Below are 17272 nucleotides of genomic sequence, written 5' to 3'. Positions count from 1 at the left end.
TTGCAGAAGTTTCAGTTACAGACAGGAAGACATACCCTTCTTCAATTCCCCAACAACAGGAAATCTGTCAGTATGCAAATAATTTTAGAAAAATAATCCTATATACAGAGTGCATGCCTCACCTACCAAGCCTGGCTATTTTTCATTCTAATGTAGATCTGAAGGCAAGAGTGTTTCTCCACATTGAACTCAGAGCTGAGTGAGTTTTAGCCCAGGTATCCTGTCTTGCAAGCTGCGTATCTGAAACATCAAGTCTTGAAACTGCTGGAATGGACACATCCAGATCAGCTACATGCAAACATTACTCCAAGGTAGAGAAATGTTTCTTCCATGGTCTTGCTATGGACATCTATGACATCTCCTTTTACTTGTTCCACATCAAATTAACCTTATTTTCAAAACATGAGACTAGTAAAAGATCAGGAAAAGAAATTAACTAAAGATCCTTTTCAAATAAAACACCCCAACATGGACTACTGCTAAATAGCTCAGTGCATTACTGTACAACATCCTGGACACCAGACCCATATCTTTTTTATGTTTCTGAGCACATGCTCAGAAGCTTCAAGTTGCCTCACAACTTCTAAACTTCACATACTTGTGGCTATTGCAAAAAACACCCTGCAATTTTGAATAAAGTTCACTTCCATCTGAAAAAAATACATGAGAAAAAAATTGAATTCAGATTAATTGGCAGAAAAATTTAATGAAAATTTTACAGTGCTTACCACTTCAGTAAACACATTAACCAACACTCAACAAAAAACATTCCCATTAGATTGTAAACCCCGTCATTCAGATGCATACTTACTACAAATGCTGTCTCATCCAAAGGAATTCCCTGGCCATTAAAGTCAGTATTTCCAGCCTGTTTATCTACCAAAAGAGAACCCTGAAGGTCTATAATACAACACGCATCACAGATCACTAGTTCTTGAACACAGTAAAGCAAATTTGTATGTTGCTATTTTCCTGCTAGCCTGAAGCCTGCAACAATTCTTGAAAATCAGATACTGGGAACCATGTTTTTCTTAACAAGATCTTTTTTCTTAACACCCCGTCTAATATTCAAGAGAGTATGTAGATAACTTTTTTTTCCCAAAAAGTATGAAAACAACAAAATAAACCCTGGGGATACAATATTCAGGTAAAACTAATAAAATGCTCAGTTTGCTACTTATTTAGCAAAAATATATACATTATCAATGGCACCTTACATTCAGGAATCTTTATCTACTATTCACCTTCCCAGCACATCTCAAAGCACATTAGAAAGCAGAATCTATCATTCATGGATATCTCACCCTCTGGATGCTTCTCACAATCTCCCACTTCGGACTGCTACACTTCAAAGAGTCTGTGACTGCTGTGGGGACACAACTGACCACTCAGGCTAAGTAAAATTCTGATGGCCAATGCTAGGCTTAAGACTTGCTGGACTTGGCACCTCCTGATAATTCTTAGAACTCAGAGCTGTCAGACCAATCTTAAATGGAAATAAAAGGTTTTCTAAATGATGGCAAAGTACCCATCAAACAAGCACACCTGCAGTTCTGAAGGGCAGAACAACCGTAGGAAAGCTTTTTTCTGAACCGTACCAAAGCTCTAAATTTGGCCCACACTTTTGTTGTTATACAATGTGGTGGAAAATGTTGAGGTTAACAGCTTTTCAAGTATAACACTCTGGTGCCACTAAGCTAAGAATAAAAGAATAATTATCAGCTGTGCAGCTTTGAGAGCCCCACAACACTGTTTCTGACTTCTCTGTTACCTCTAAGATAGTGCAGTGTAATTAGATCCAGGACTGATCTACTAATTTATTTATTTTTTATTGTTTTAGACACATGATCAAGCTTCCCCACCCAGAGGATGAAGTCCTAAAACAGATTAACTTCTGTAAAAATGAGAGGTATCTTGAAATGTCAAAGGTTCTTTTTGAGTCTCATTAGGCCCTAATATGAGGAAGAGAACATTTTAACACCAGCTGGTTTTAGAATTTGCATGGTATTTTGTATATGCTTTTAGAAAAAAGGAAGTGACAGCAAGTGTTCCCTTTTCACTGTACAGATTACAAGCAATTCCAATATATGTAGCTTTCAGTATGGTACAAAAAAAAACACCCAAAAAACAATAAAAAACCAACCAACCAAAAAAAAATCCAACAAAACAAAAACAAAGCAAAACCAACAAATGAAAGGCTAGCAGAAAGAAAAAGTCCTACCAGAATAATTTGGCACTGCACAGCTCTTTTTTTAAAGTGTTTTACTGTCTGTGTTTATAAAAGACTTGATTCTTAGCACAGCGCCCAACACCACCATAGATGGATGCACTTTAATTCACATCATTATTTGGGAACAATTTCTGTTCAAAAATTTTGAAGGGAAAAAATTACTATATGGCAAAATTTATGTACAGTGTCCACTTTACATAATGTTTTGTCGTGATTTTCATATACATTGTTCTGGTGCTCCTGGAGAACAAAAAGCAATATTACACTTTTCTACCCAAGTAGAAAAGCACTCAAGTGTATTTGTACTTATCTTTGCAGTATTTTAATGAATTTCAACAAAAACAAAAAATAAGAACAGATTCTTCATTATCGTCTGATCAGTTGAGATCATCTAAATGATGCAAAGAGACTGGAAAAGAGTTGACTCAGCAAACACACAGCGAAGGACTTTGACCACTTGCCTTAAAATGGGAGTGTCTTGGAGGCAAGACAAGAACTCTGCTGAGCAGTGATGTGATCCAGAGAGTCTTGGCATGTGTACTGTCTTTTGGAGCCACAGGCTGCTGGAAGAAGCTCTGAAAACCTCCAGGCTATTCTAAATTAACTGAAGATCTAACCAGAAAAGGAAAGTCAAAGAAGGCGTGTAGCCCCTAATAAACAATGCTAAAAATAAACTGGTAACAACAAATGAAAAGAAAGCTGAGGTACTCAACAAATTTTATGCCACAATCATCATTCCTCTCTTTGCACACCGCTTGAAAGGATGAACAGATTGATGGCAACTAGAATAGCTATGGTCACTGTAAGCAAAAATCAGGTTTGTGACTACCTAAGGAACCCTAACATTGAAAAGTCTATGGGACTGAATGGGACACATCCCAGAGTCCTCAGCTAAATAGCTGATGTAGTTACCAAGCCTCTCTCCATGATATTTGAAAAGTCATGGCAGTCAGGTGAAAAGTTCTTTGTGACTGGAAAAGGGAAAAAATCTCTAAAAAGAGTAGAAAGGAGTACCCTGGGAACTACTGACCAGTCAGGGTTTCCTCTGCACCTGGGAAGATCATGGAACCTTCATGATCCTCCTAGAAGAGAGGATCCTCCTAGAAGAAGTGCTAAGGCAGATGGAGGGCAGGGAGGTGATTTGAGACACCAGCACAGCTTCATCAGAGTCAAGTCCTGCCTGGCCAATCCAGTGGCCTTCTGTAGTGGACTGACTGCATCAGTGGACAAGGGAAGGGCTGTGGATGTCCTGGACTTCTGCAAATCCTTTGATATTTTCCCTCACAACATCCTACTCTCTAAATTGGAGAGAGATGGATTTGAGAAGTGAACTGTTAGATGGATAAGAACTTGGTTGGATGACCACATCCAGTGGGTCATGGTCAAGGACTCAGAGTCCCAGTGGACATCACTGACAAGTGGTGCCCTCAGTGGGACCAGAGTTATTTAATATCTCAGTCAGTAGCATAGACCAAGAAGCACCCTCAGCAGATTTGCAGATGACCCCAAGATGAGTGGTGCTGTTGACACATCTGAAGGATGGGATGCCAGCCAGAGGGACCAGGACAAGCTGGGAACATGTGGCCTGTGGTAACTCCATGAGATTCAATAGACCAAGTGCTTGTGCTTGTGCATCTGGGTTGAGGTAATCCCTGGTATCAGCACAGGCTGGGGATGGAAGCACTTGGGAGTGCTGGTGGGTGAGAGGCTGGACATGACCCAGCCATGGGCACTCCCAGCCCAGAGAGCCAAAGGTGTGCTGGGCTGCATCCAGAGCAGTGTGGGCAGCAGGGCAGGGAGGGGATTCTGCCCCTCTGCTCTGCTCTGCTCTGGTGAGACCCCACCTGCAGGGCTGCACCCAGATCTGGGGTCACTAGCAAAGGGAGGACATGGAACTGCTGGAGCAAGTCCAGGGTTGGCCACAGGTATGATCAGAGGGATGAAGCACCTCTTCTACGATGAAAGGCAGAGAGTGTTGGGATAATTTGGCCTGGAAAAGAGAAGGCTTTGGGATGATCTAATTGTGGCTTCCCAGTACCTGAAGGGAACCATCAAGGCATCAAGGAAGATGAAAAGAGACTTTTTACAAGACAGGACAAGGGGGGATGGCTTCAAACAAACAAACAACAAAACAAACAAAACAAAACAAAAAGTAGGTTTAGACTAGGTGTTGGGAGGAGGTCTTCACTGCAAAGGTGGTGGGGCACTGGAACAGGTTACCCAGAAAAGTTATGGATGCCCCATCCCTTGAAGTGCTTAAAGCCAGGTTACATGAAGCTCTGAGCAATCTAGTCTGGTAAAAAGTGGCCTTGCCCAACCCAAACCATTTTACAATTCTATGATCTACTGTGAGATTCAGACCCTGGACATCATCCCTGAATTTTCTGACCGCCTTTTTGCTCTTCAGCCTACTGTAAGCTTGAAGCTTGCAGCAACAAAATTGCAGAACCAAGATTTTCAGTTTCTCTCACAACTACCATTTCAAAAAGATTCTCAGTGGTGAAAATCAAGACCTTTTTTCTGTAAATGAGAATGTTTATACTTAGAGATTAAACTCATGACCTAAAATTGAAGCAACTGATATATTTAGTCAATATTGATAGCTTCTATTAATTATAGCCATGTTAGCTCTTACTCAGCACAGAAATAACATCCATTTTCTTACAACTGATTTTTTTCATATCTTACTGAGAAAATCACACATATTGTGACTTAAAAGGCTATCTGTGTCGAGTGTTCACATTTCTTACTATTGAAAAAATGTAATTATGAAAGATACTTTTATTGAACTTGTAGAAATATATGCGCATCTCTCCACAATCACAGGTAAACCAAAATACACGTCATCAGTTTTTTTTTTTTAGAATTAGCATCTAGGAAAATCACTCAGCTGCAGCAGGTTTCTTAGCAAGTGTCTTTATGGTCCCACCCATAACACTCAGTTAGGAATCTCTCCAAATTTCTTTTCCCAGTAAAGAAAATTTCCTTTTACCTGTTAGTAGCCTTGCACATACAGAGACTGAATTCAAATGACACGGATATACTGCTTTATACAAGTAGCACTAGCTAAGGCTGTGAAAACTGCCTTATCTCCTTGAACAGAGAAAGTAGAAACTTTCAGGGTATAATAGGAGGAAAATGATAAATTTCAGTTATGCTCAACTTGTCAAAATATTTGATTATAGTTACATAATAAAAAAGGAGTGCATAAGGAATTGTATGAACAAAACACACATTACATGAGGATCTAGGAAAAAAGCAATTTCTATTCTGAGACATTTTTTTTTTTCTCTCATGGTCTTAGAACAAACCAAGTATCTCATGTGACAATATCTCTGTATACTAGGACTCTGTGTCAAGGGCAAAAGGATGAAAAGCATGTGTTTATATTATTATGAAACCAGGTAACAGGAACACTGCAGATATCTAGGAAGAAGTTATTGAGCTCTTGGAACAGGCCTATAACAGTTAGTTTAGAGTAAATAAAACACTTCTGATTCCTTTAAATAAAGAACTGTATAATTAAGCTCTCACTATGTGGTTCTGTTTCTCTGTGTGGGACTGCTAACTTATGCTGGCTTTTTTTTCTCTAATCATTTTATGTATTTCTTGGAAAAAAGGTCTGGAAAAAAGTTACTCATACTGATATAATTTGCCCCAAAGTCAAGAAGAATTTCTGTATTAAGTATTTGCAAATTATCTAAACAGTCTTGAGATGCCATACTAAGGCAGAATATCAAAAAAGTATCTTCAGTTTTAGTCAAGCAGGAAAACATGCATTCAGTACAGACAGTATATTTAAATTATTTACTGTCTCAATGGCAAAGCACACCAAAATTTTGCAGTGTGAATGTTTAAATCCACTCTTTGTTATTATCAAATATCCAGCAAGGCCAAATGAATGTTCTTTTGTTAACACTCATGCCTACCCAGTGCTCCGTTCCTCTCTGACCAATTTGGCAAAGTACTAACACATTCCTTACTCCACTGCCTATAAGAATTTGCCAGAAGGACCACAGTTACTTACTCACTGGCAAAAAGAAGCAAACTTTTTCATCAATAAATAAACCTTACCCAAAATTCAGAAAGAGAGGGGAGCTCTTGATTTTCAAGTAGCTCAGGTAGTACAATGTCCTTTTAATGTTTTTTTATTGCTTCCTTTTCATGAACAAACTTGATTTTTAGAAAAGGTCTGTTTCTTTTTAAAATCTCTTTTTCTCACAACAGTTGTCAGAGAATTGTGTCAATTCAATTCTCTTGTGGACAAGGAGTTCAGTAATGGACTCATTGCTCAGGTTGCTTTCTTATCCTATTTTTTGTGCCATAGAAAAATATTTCTTCTTGTGGAGAGGATATATCCTCAAATCAGTTTTCCCTGTAGCTCTAAGCCAGTTTCTTTCCAAGAAGGATACTGTTCATTCAACATAATGAGAGCAGGGAAAGATTTTCAAAGTGGAACAGAATCAGAGGCAATAGGCACAAACTAAACTACAGGATGTTCCCTCTGAACATTGCAAAACTTTTAATGTGAGGGTGACTGAACACTGGTACAGGTTGTTCCGTGGAGTCTCTATGCTTGTAAATCTCCAGAAGTCATCAGGACATAATCTAGGCAACCTGCTATAGCTGGCACTGCCTGAGCAGAAGAATTAGACTATGTGGCCTGCAAGATTGCCTCTCAGCTTCACCCATTCTGTGATTAAATTAGCAATTGAAAAAATATAAAAGCCATTTTGGCAAAAAAGTGGGTGGCTCAAATGACCATGCTGTCATGTCTGCAATTCTGTAACAGTCTTTGTCCCCACTAGAAGGGACCAAAGGATATTACACTGCTCCCATCAGGATTTTGCTGGAGAGCTCATTTAATATATATTATATGGATGTTATGACGAACTCAAGAAATACAAATCACTAAATATTAACGTGTAAAATTTCACTGTTAAAAACACCAAGTCACAGTTTTGATTTCCTGTTTTCTTAGGACATATAATCCAAACAAGAAGGAATAGCTCAAGTTTTTGTTAAAAAGTGTCTGTTAGAAATCATCAGCTTCACTTTTAAGCAGATTAATATTGGTTTTGCCTGAGATGTCAATAGCTCCAAAACCTAGAAACTCTTCTGAAACAAAATGCTTATTATCAAGTGGAACTTGCTTAGATCAAGCTGAAATGAGAAAATTTGGCATTCCATTTGGGAAAGAATTTTATGATATCAGTTTGGTTTTGAGTATCCTTCAGAAACTTTATAAATACATATTCAGATATCACTGTGGAATAAAACAAAAATAAAGTAATCTGTAAGTTCCAAAGCATATAACTTCCTTAGGCTTTTTTGTCTTTGTGTGTTTGACTGCTGAACTTCCTGACATGCAATGGTGCAGACGGAGTTCACACTATATTATATATAAAAAAAAAAGTTTAAAAAAAGCTTAATCTGTGTTTGCCAAAAAAATCTGAGTAGAATTCCTGGTGTCTGGTAAAGTGGGAAAACTGAACAAAAGCTTTTCAAGAGTTAAGCCATTCCCTTTGTCTGTTCCTCATATAAATCCTTTGGTGTCTAATAAAAAATGTGCTCAAACTTCATGTTGTGTGTTTTTGTTTGTTTGTTTGTGTCTTTAAAGACAGTGTTAATTGTCTCTTCTATAAATTCACCATTTTTGCATGGTTTATAACTAATACATTTAATAAATCACTGCCCCGCTATCAGATTTAGCTGGCAGTGGTCAGTGATTTCAAAAGTTAATAGGTGGCTGCTGGTAATACACACTTATTTCCTAAGGGAAGCATTCTAAAATGTCTGACTTTTGTTGCTAATTCTAATTTGAAACAGACATGCATGATATTGCTAAGATAAACTAACTTAACTGATGAAGAATGAGAGATAGAGAGAGGCTTTATGTCAGAATAACAGATACTGCAGGAGAGAGGAAAGTTCTCTGCCTTGCCTCAGCTGTGTAGCTGGAAGGATGCTTTCTTTCAAACTAAGCAAAAGGAGAAATACAAGAACACACAATTTCATTCACTCATTCCTGAAAGCAGAAGAAAGGGCAGTAGCATGAATGAAGTTTCCTTTTCTTTTGTGAATCTGTTCTTCCCTCCATGCACAATTAGCTGGATTGTATTTACATACAGGGAGGCTATACTTTTGCACTGTTCCCTAAACTAAGAACAGAGGCAACTGCTAAATATCTCTTCTAGTTTCAATATTTATTTAGGTTTTAAAGCTTTTATTCCCAGGTCAAGTGGTGTCTGAACCAGCCTTTGGGTTAGCAGCACACTCCTTATCACTTGACCCTCATGTCCTACGAATGACAATGGAAAAATGTGAAATTCTTGACTGAATGGGTACTCTTGACAGATTATTCCCAGTCAATATGTGCTCAATCAGACCCTTACTCTTCAAAGTGTACAGATCATCTCTGCCATCCCTTGCAAAATCCCATACTTCTCTGTGACAGTGCCGAAGAAGTGAGTAATCCTTTTGCCTACAAGGTATAAGACCAAGATTGTGGATAAAATCTGGTTTTAATTAGGTAAATCTAATGGAACTTTTACTATTATCATAAATATTTTTATAAGCTCCTTGGTGTTAGCCTAACTGCTTACAAATATATTCAAAATATTATTCTAGAAGTAATCAAGAGATGTATTCAGGATTAGATGGCAAAAATCCATCAAAACACTGGGTCTTCTCCCTTAGTTTTTTTTTCTGTTAATGTTCTTCTTATATGGATAAACAGAAAGCTTATCTCCTTCTAAGCCTGCAAATGAACAGTATAATTTTTCTTCTCATTTTGCTTTTTGTCAAACCACAGGACAATATAAAAGACAAAGAACATAATAAGTAAAAATGAAAACAAAAATTTTAAAAACCCAAACCAAGTGATATGATTGAAATTAAAAACCACAAAATTGAACCACAGAAGTTACCATTTTTTTTAATTAAAAAGAAAGTAACAAAATTCATAGGTGGACTTCATAATTTCCAGAAATTGGATTTTAAAATAAAAATAAGATATCTTGAGATCTGAGGGCCAATACCATTTTTCTCCTGAAGAATTAGAGCATCTGCAGCTGACTAGAGGAGGGCTACCTGACATGCTGCTGGTAAAATCAGTTCACCCAATGGAAATACAAGTCTTTCAAAATTTTTCAAGGAAGCATAAACATTTAAAATGTTATCAGTCATCAGTTACAATGCAGGTATTGGAAAATAAGATACATACAATTTTTAAACTATATTATTTGTCTTATATTATACAGACTGCAGTTCATGTTTAAACTTGTACAAAAATACACTAATTCCAATTGTTTTTTGAGGGAAGAGAGAGACTGAAGAACATCAAAGAGGCAAGTGATAGTTTGAAATCAGGTTTTGCATAAATTAGTAAATAATTTTAAACAGGACTGATAAATACAGTGAAAGAACAGATTAAGATGCACAATGGGATGGGTGACATTCTTCTTGAAAGAAGCAAATTTAAAATACTTCCAATGATGGCAACACTATTTCATGGCATCTTTTTCATTGCAAAGAAGCTTATTCAGTTTGTGAAGATAAAATAGATCAGCGATGATGTTACAGAAAGTAACAGGGAATGGAAGTTCCAGGGCAAATATGTTGATCCCTTCATTTCAACCAGCTCAGTCTCTACTATGGACCTGTGCAACAAAGACTTATGCTTAAGGTCCTTAGAAGAAGAAGATCTTTTAGCTTTGCATGTCCAGGTTTTGGTAGCAGGGGGGCTACAGGGGTGGGTTCTGTGAGAAACTGCCAGAAGCTTCTTCCACGTCTGAAGGATCCAGTGCCAGGCAACTCCTGGATGGACCCACCACAGCCCAAGGCTGAGTGTCAGTGACAGTGGCAATGCCTCTGAGATAATGTACATGAGAGGAAAACATGTTATTGTGCATAAACAAATTGTGGCCAGGAAAGAATAGAGTGAGAATACGTGAGAGGTACAGCCCTGAAGACACCAAGGTCTGTGCAGAAGGATGGGCAGGAGCTGTTCCAGGTGCCAGAGAAGAGGTTCCCCTTCAGCCCATGGTACAGACAATGGTGAGGAAGCTGTGGCCCTGCAGCCCATGGAGGAGACCCACCCTGGAGAAGCTGGATGCCTGCGAGATAGCTGTGACCCCATAGGAAACCTGTGCTGGATTAAGGTCCCACCAGGGACCTACAACCCTGTGAAGGACCCATGCTGCAGCAGGCTTCACCTGAAGGACTGCAACCTGTGGAAGTGACATATGCTGGAGCAGTTTGAGAAGAACTGCAGTCAGTGGGAAGGGCTCATGCTGGAGAAATACACAGAGAACTGTCTGCTGTGGGAGACATCCCATGATGGAGCAGGTGAGGGAGTCCTGTCTTGAGGAAGAAGCAGTGACAGAAACAATGTGTGATTAACAAACCATAACCTCCATCCCCACTCCCCAGCAACACTGGAAGGGAAGAGCTGGAGGAAACTGGGAAAAAATTCAGGCATGGGAAATAAGCAACAAGGCAGAAGGGTGATTTTAAGATTTTAAGATTTGGGTTTTAATTCTCATCATCCTACTTTGATCTGATTATTAATAAACAATACTAATTTCCCCAAGTCGAGTCTGTTTTGCCTGTGATGGTAACCAGTGAGTAATTTTCTGGCCTTATCTCAACCTGTGACCCTTTCATTATTTTTTTCTCTCCCTGTCCAGATGAGGGGAATGATAGAGCAGGTTTGGTGGGCACTGCTATTCAGCAGCATGCACAGCAAGTTTATTGTACCTGCTAGAGGGAAGTCCCGTATATGAGGAATTAAAGAATGCCAAATATCATTATGATGAACATTTTCTTTGATTGTTTTGGAAGTCATTGCAGTAGAAAATGAAATTCAATGAAGAATATAGGAGCTGATTGAAAAAGAATAATATTAGCTATAAAATAAGAAGAGATGCTCAATTTGGTCAGATTCCAGAATGAGACAGTGAATTTTCCAAAAGGGAAAATGTTATATACTGAAGAATAGTCATTAGATTATAAAACTTTTCAACAGGAAAAGAACATCAGTTAAAACCCCAGCTCCAATGAATTCTTGTGCATAATCCCCACTGCCTGCAACAAACAAGAATTTCACTGAAGATAATTTCACTCCACACAGCTCTCAGAAGTGATAGAAGGATTGATGAATAGACGTTGTAAAACGACAGTGGTGGTTGTGTTTTCTTTTTTGATGTCTTAAGGTGTGGCCTCAGCAGTGCCCAGCACAGGGGGACAATCCCTGCCCTGCTCCTGCTGCCCACACTATTGCTGATCCAGCCCAGGATGCCATTGGCCTTCTTGGCCACCTGGGCACAGCCTGGCTCCTCTTCAGCTGCTGTCACCAGCACCCCCAGGTCCTTTCCAGCCACTCTGTCCCAGCCTGTGGCACTGCCTGGGGTTGTTGTGGCTCCAGGTTAGGATGCAGCACTTGTCCTTGTTGATCCTCTCACTGTCAGTCTCAGCCCATCTATCTCACCTCTCCAAACCCCTCTGTAAAGCCTTCTGATACTACCACCCAACATGATGTGGTCCCAAATTTACTGAGGGTACAATCAATCCCCTAATTCAGGTAAATAAAGATACTGAACAGGATTGGGCCCAACTCTGAATCCTGACAAACACCACTACTGACCAGATTAAAAACTGATTATTTTAAAAGAAATGTGTACTCTTTAGAAATAAACACATATCAAGCTAGAACAAGTAGCTGAACATTCTGGCATAAGAAACATTAAATCAGGCTTTATTACCAGGTAAATTCTCTTAACCTCTGTGACACAACTATTGTAGGTCTCTAGATTGCTTCTTAATGGGTTTTGCAACCTGTTTTAACTTTAAATAGGAAAGAGTGTTCTGATTTAAATTCCATTTGGTCCAGTATAAAGGTCACCCTTTTTTAAGGCAAGGAGAGTGTTTTGTACTCAGAGGTACTGTTTTAACGCCTTATCCTCTAAAGCACAGTACATCTCTGCAAAATAAATAATAGAAAAACAAAGGTCTACATCTTAGCCAATAGGTAGGCATCAGATTTTAATAGTGGTACACCGATTTACTGTAGGTGAGGATGTGGCTGTAGCTTACATTTGTTTATACAAACGAATTCAAACTCAAGAGTAAGAAGATAAATCTGTCAAGTTATTCCAGCAAACAGGAGAAACCATGTGTTCCAGTGAGTTTGGACAAATGGTCAAGGTAACAAAATGTGAAAGGCAAAAATGAGTGTTTTATATAATCTATGAAGTTACCTCACACAAACCTTAAAACAGTTCATTGTCAATACAGCACTTGTTTCTCAAAGAAAAATAACAGTCCCTGAACTTGGTTGAGTGCTTATGGCCCTGCTTGCCAGGCGCAGGAAACTGGTGAACTACAGCTTGGGCCACGCTGGAGTGTCTAAATATGAATAGTCACAGGATGAGGCTGTGCTGGTGTACTGTGTGCTGCAGAGCTCCCAGCAGGAAGGTATGTGCTGTGCACAAAATCAGACAACCTGATTTTCTCCTCTGGGATGGTTCAGGGAAGTGAACCACATGGACTTTACAGTAATCAAAGTTGTGTATTTGTTACCTCCTGCTAGAGACGCTTCATAGATCATAGAATCATGGAGAGTTCAGGTTGGAAGAGACCTTTTAAAGGATGTCTAGTACAAACCTCTTGCAATGATCTTCAACTGGATCAGGCTGTTTAGAGCCCTGTCCAAGCTGAATTATTCCTACAGAACTGTGTAAAATTCTGACAACTTCTAACTTCTGGGATTCAGATGATCTTTGCTTTGACTATGGATAGGTAAAGACCCAGGTAGTTGAAAGTCTTTGGGCTTTTCCTTGAGAATAAGGAGAAATGCACCTTCAGTCTCTCCCATCCATTCAAGCTGAAGGAGAAAAATGTCAGAGTACAGTGTAAAGGAATGTGCACAGATAAAAGGTAGGAGAAGCACATTGAAAGTGTTTGGAGACAAGAAAACAGGACAGATTCAAGTGATCAAAGAACTCTAATGTCTCTACATGTTACAGATGACAAATCTGAACTGGCAGAAACCTGCTTTTGAGAACACTGCTAAAGTTTAATAAATAGCATGTATATAAGGATTTAACAATTCTTTTACCAGTCCACAGAGAGCTTCACAACTACTCTTGCCATCTACCTCCATGTGCCAGCAAAGGTGTGCTAAGATTTAGCAGAAAGCCACAAGAATGATTGGCAGAATATGACAGTCATCAGAAAAAAATGGGAAGAAAAAGACTCGGGTTAATTTCTTTATGTTCCAAAGAGGACTCTGCCCATAGCTGGAAATGGCAATCTCTTCCTTAAGTGCTGAATGTAGCTTGCTCAGTAAATACATGAGGAAACAGCCCAAAGGAAGTTCAGCTTGCTGCTGAAAATTAATGAAATGCTTTGAACTACAGTCAATATACACACCCAAATTACATACTGTAATACAATATTTGAGCTGCTCCACACAGTAGAAGCCAATTATTCTTGGCAAGCATCCTCATCATGCCTCCAGCTCCCCATCCTTACCATGTGGAGTACTGTCACATGAAAAGAACCCAGCCAAATATTCTGTAATTCCTTACAGATGAAGATCAAATGGAAGAAATACTCAATGTTTTAGAGTAAGATTTCACATAAGAGTTGCATTCATCTGCTCACAGGTGTTATCAGTATAGCTTTTTGCAAGCAAGAATCACAGCTGCAAATTCAGTTTAGATAAACTTCTGGTGCCCATCAGTCTAATTAATTTTTGTTTTACTACAGAGAAATAAAGTGAGACAATGGGAAATATGAATTACATTACATGAAAAAATCAAATAAATATAATTCTTTTTATGGACTTGTACGTTTCTACAGAAGCATGGTCACTAGCTGGTTTTAGATGGATTAATTATGCATACTACAGAAATGCTAAATAGGTTAAAAAAACTGAACTTCAAGTCTCTACTGTTACTTATTCAAGAACATTGCATTAAGGTACAGTCCACAACCTAAAGTATCTGTATTCCAACAGAGAGGCACAGAGGGGAAAATAAGTTATGAAATCTATACCATATGCCTTGCTTATCTACAGCTGTGACCAGAAGTCAGATCTCTGAAATTCAGCTCAGGATTTCACCTAGGAATCGCACTTGTCTAGAAGTAATGTGATTAAAATTAGTTCTCATGTGCCCTTCAAAATTTTCTGTTTTGTTCGTAAAACAAGAATCATTTTGGGGCACAATTTGACTTGCATCACCAGTTACACGAGAATAATTCTGGGGCAAAATATGACTTGCAGCTAATGTTAATATAGTAGTGATGGTAAGTTCTCAGAGAAAATAAAAGGCATATCTAACACAAGTGCTCAATAATACTGCACCACCAAGGCCTGCGATACTTGAATGAAAGCCCTCAGTGTAATAACAAAAGCAAAATGTTATGTTTGGGATTGGAGCAAGTGATCCATTTATATCTGCTCCAATAAATAAAAATACAGTAAGTTTCTGGTTGAGTCTGCTAGGGAAGAAAACTTTAAAAAGTAAGATCTGCTTGCTTATTTTGAAAAAAACTTTACGATTAACAAAACAATTATATAGAAGAAGAAATTCATTATAGAAGAGAATGTGAGAAGAAATGCAATCTCCTTAGCATTCAGGCAGAATATTATATACTTGTGCATGGCTATGTGATAACAAAGGTCAGGTTTTGTTGGTGCAAATACAAATAGTCTTCAGCCGTGAGTCCTGCATCAGGTCTTAAATAAAACAAAGTTTGGGCAAAGCAAAAAGAACTCCAACTGTTGCTGTGTTGTTTAACATGATAAGGAGGTCTGTACAATTATCTCTGCCAGAAAATGAAACTTATTACTAAGAAGGAAAGGACATCAGATTACAATGCTCTTAATCAACATCATCAACACAACAGAAGTCCTGAGATGCTTGGGTTATGCAGCCACAACGTGACAGAGGAATATGCTGAAGGAACTGTTTTCCTAAAGGAATTTTGCTCTCTGCGGTTCCATGGAGAAAATTGGAGACAATTCTATCATATTTCTTTTAAATTTTAAATTACAATTCCACCAGAAATAGATTAAACTTATTTCATCAAAATTCCTAATGTGTGCTACACTTTGTTTTATATTTAAATATAAAATGATATTTTATAATGCATCACTTAAGCAGGTACAAGCTTTTGGATGAGATAAGAGCACACTACTCAACAGTGAAGGAAGGACAAGGCCAAAACGTAAGTGTTTCTTGGAACTGGGGATTGTATTTACCTAAACTGTCACAAATGACTCTCCTACCTGCCGAAACTGGTCCTGAGTTGTATATCTGGAAATAGAAACTTTTATCAGCCTATAATAAATTTCCAAATTATTCATTCCTCACACATAGCTAAAGCACATTCCATGTGATTAGTAGCTCATATTTGAAATTATTTTGGAAATTTACAGACAACTGTTATCCAAAAGGAAAAGGTTTTCATGGTGAGCTCAGTACCACTATATCTTACATCATTATTCCCACAGATGAGTGCAACCATGGGGTAAGTCCTTAGATCCTCACACTTGGTGATGTCCTGAAAATGACTAAGATTAATTTTCCCTTCACTCATATTTTCTCTCCTGCTTTAAGATAAATGAGAGCAGTTTTGGCTTGTTCATGATTTAAAATAATTTAGATTACTTCTGTTTACTATTTTAGATGGAAATAATTCAGCTAGTATCTTTAACAGCTCTAAGTTGCTCCCAAAATTCAGCACTGAGTTTGTAACTTTCTTACATTGTTTTCCTTCTGCTTTTCACATAGATACTGATTTATACTCCCTACATATAAAATACAAAGGATTTCACTGCCCTACTCACCTTGACAAATACCTATTGAGAAGCACTTCACAATCTGCCCAGATTTTTAATCACTATAAATAGAATGGTGTAAGGACACTATTAAAGTCTCCAATATGCATAAACATTCAGAACCACTCACTCAAATTCATGACATCTGCAGCAACAAAGTGCATGAAGGCAATCAGTGGTGAAACATTAAGAAGATAAAAAAACTGTGGTCCATATTATCATTTAAAAGTTTGAGACCAGAAAGTTGTTTATCACTGTGCATCTGTACACATAAATTCAGTCTGCCCAGTCATGTCTTTCTAACTCAGAATCACAGATACACAGAATAAGCTGAGCTGGCAAGGACCCACAAGCATCATCAAGTCCCACTACTGGCCCTGCACAGCACCATCCCCAAAAATCCCACCACTGGTAAGAAGGTTGAAAGAGTAAGGGATAACAGATGTCAACAGACTTCAAAGAGAATGCCAAGCTCAAATGTAAAGAAATGCAAAGCACTAGTAATAAAATTTAAATTAGTGCTTTGCAGTGATGTCATTTTGCAGTATGATGTCAGACCTGAAGAAAACAAGGTACAGGCAGAAAATTGAGGCATTTTTGTCCAAAGTCCACAAGTTATGACTGTCTTTCCAATAAAATAAAATAAAATAAAACAAAACAAAACAAAATAAAATGCAGTACCCAGTGCAGGATGCTTATTATTTTTTAAGCTAATACTCTGTAAGTGGCAGTGTATTCATTTCTTTCTTCTTCTTTGTCTGTTGGAACTCACTGACACAAAAGGGTTATTTTTGGTAGAGTTAATGTAGCTCCATGCACATAATGTCAACAAAACAAAAGGATGTTATTGATTTTATGGTTTCTTTCCAGTTGTGTTTTTGATGTTCAGATAAAGTACCTAGGAAAAGCAGTTTATTCTTTTATCAGCAAGTTAAACGCAAGCATGACCTTTAAAAAAATTTCTATAACAACCTTCATGGATGCCTAATGGTTTTTTATTGTTGAACATTTCCTGAGCTATTCCATTATTTCACTGAATATACTTATACAACCTGTATACTTGTCTTTTATTTCATACCCTGTTTTGCTATTATTTCTCTTATCGGAAATTATGAAAAGTCATAATGACTTACAAGGAATTCCTGTATTTAACTATCAGAAGTCACAAACAAACATTAAACATGCAGTTTTAT

At 38.0% G+C, this 17272-nt stretch overlaps 1 protein-coding gene across 3 annotated transcripts in view; it reads right to left on the bottom strand.

Annotated features, from left to right (window-relative positions):
• PDE4D (phosphodiesterase 4D) overlaps positions 1-17272 on the bottom strand; it is a 350846-nt gene that overhangs the window by 44866 nt on the left and 288708 nt on the right. The gene's annotated exons all lie outside the window — the stretch shown is intronic.

Source organism: Cinclus cinclus, chromosome Z (genome assembly GCF_963662255.1).
Source record: "Cinclus cinclus chromosome Z, bCinCin1.1, whole genome shotgun sequence".
NCBI lineage: Eukaryota > Metazoa > Chordata > Aves > Passeriformes > Cinclidae > Cinclus > Cinclus cinclus.
The sequence above is the reverse complement of the archived record's forward strand: the minus strand, read 5'-3'. Positions and strand labels throughout refer to the sequence as shown.